A 1,647-nucleotide genomic window follows, 5' to 3' on the forward strand; every position below is an offset into this window, starting at 1 on the left:
GGACAAGTGTTTTGCTCTAACACTCAGGCCTTACATTCACCTATAGCTTTAGGAGAATTCCCTGGGCCAGTGTGTTCCTTAAAAAGTCAAATACAGATACCTGTAAGGCAACAAATCATTTTGGCACAAATAATTTCTCATTTGGGAAACTGGGTTAAGCAACACTGGGCAGCATTACCTGCCTCTTCACTGGGGGGGCTGAGATCACTGTACCTTTACTAATGCAGCTACAATGGCTCCATTGTAGATAAGGAAACAAGTGCTCAAATAAACTGCTTACAAGGCCTTAGCACAGTGGTATGACAGCCCGGGCAGAATCTCTCAAATGCTCCATGATGAAGGTGTCAGGATTAACTTCGGAAGGCTGTGTTCCTGACTGATACAGCAGGACCACAGGAACAGAGAAAAGACTGAAAAGGCTTGCTGGGGATAACCTCCTTGCTGTGTGCTGGCTCTGTCCTCAGAGGTCAGAGACGGCCCCTGGTTTCCACAACCATCCCTGCTTTCTGCATGCTGATGCTGTAGCTTTGTCCTACTCTTCCTGAAAGGTACAGCTAGAACTTCTGCTCTTTCACTTCCAGATTAACTTCTAAGAAAAAAAAAATTTTTTTAATCAGGTAAAATTTTTCTAAACCAGACCTGCCTTCAGTTAGCACCAAATTCTACATTTAAATACTGCTGTATCACGTCTGAGTGCAAAAGCTGGCTCTGTTATCTTTTTGATGCTTACCAGTTAGGCAGGCTTGACCTGAGCTTTTCTTGGCTCTGAACCAAGTAGGAAATGACCCTTTTGCTTTCTGGGACGGAAAAGGACCAAACAACGTAAGCAAAAAAAACCCCAAAACCAAAACCAACCAAACAAAAAAACCCCAACCAACCAAAAACAAACAACCCCCCCCCACAAGCCTACAAAAATTTCCAACAATTTAATAAAGTAACAAATCATAAAAGGCACTGTTCAGTTGCAAGCGAAGGTGCAAATTTTATTATTTTTTTCAGTGCTCTATACTCTTAGTGCACGTGCAGTGGGAAGAAACTCGGGACGACAGCGCTTCAGTGAGAAGATGCAGGCGAGAGAGGAAGGGCACCACGCAAACTCACAGGTGCAGCGCTCCTCCGCGCCTCAGGGGAGCTCCGGGCATGCGGCTGCAGGACCAAGCGGGGCGGGGAAGGGCTGAGAGAGCGCCCGGGGAAGCCCGGACACCTTCCACATCCCAACGCGCTTCTTCCCTTTCTCCCTCCCTCGGTGCCAGGGGCTGCTCTCCGCTCGCTCCCCCGTGAGCCGGAAACCCGGGCGTTTCTCGTCAGGAAGGGCGGAGGGCAGCTCCTCTCCCAGAGAGGGTCCTTGCCCCAGGCCCGGCGGAGCCCGCCCTTTCAGGGGCAGGTGGCGCATCTCGGGGGAGCCTTCCTCCTCCTCTTCTTCCTCTTCCTTCTCCTCCTCCACCTCCTAGCGCTGGTGGCCCGGAAGGGAAGCCCAGCCCCTCCTCCTCATCTAGCTACTAGGTGGCAGCGGCCATCTCTGTGCATCCCTCTCCACTGCCTCCCGCGGCTCCGCTCCACCTGTAGCGTGGCCGCGGGGCGGGCAGAAGGAGAGGGACCCCCGCCTTCCCACTTCCCTCCGCCCGCCCTGACTCCCGGGACACGGCA

At 52.4% G+C, this 1,647-nt stretch overlaps 1 long non-coding RNA gene across 2 annotated transcripts in view; it reads right to left on the reverse strand.

Moving 5' to 3' along the window:
• Positions 1 to 1,640, reverse strand: part of LOC108445903 — an 11,730-nt gene extending 10,090 nt beyond the window's left edge. For both annotated transcript variants that reach the window (XR_001860934.1, XR_001860933.1), the window contains exon 1: positions 1,102 to 1,640. This is a non-coding gene — a long non-coding RNA (uncharacterized LOC108445903). The remainder of the gene's footprint in view (positions 1 to 1,101) is intronic.
• Positions 1,641 to 1,647: the final 7 nt, after the last annotated feature.

Source organism: Corvus brachyrhynchos, unplaced genomic scaffold (genome assembly GCF_000691975.1).
Source record: "Corvus brachyrhynchos isolate BGI_N302 unplaced genomic scaffold, ASM69197v1 scaffold961, whole genome shotgun sequence".
Taxonomy (NCBI): Eukaryota; Metazoa; Chordata; class Aves; order Passeriformes; family Corvidae; genus Corvus; species Corvus brachyrhynchos.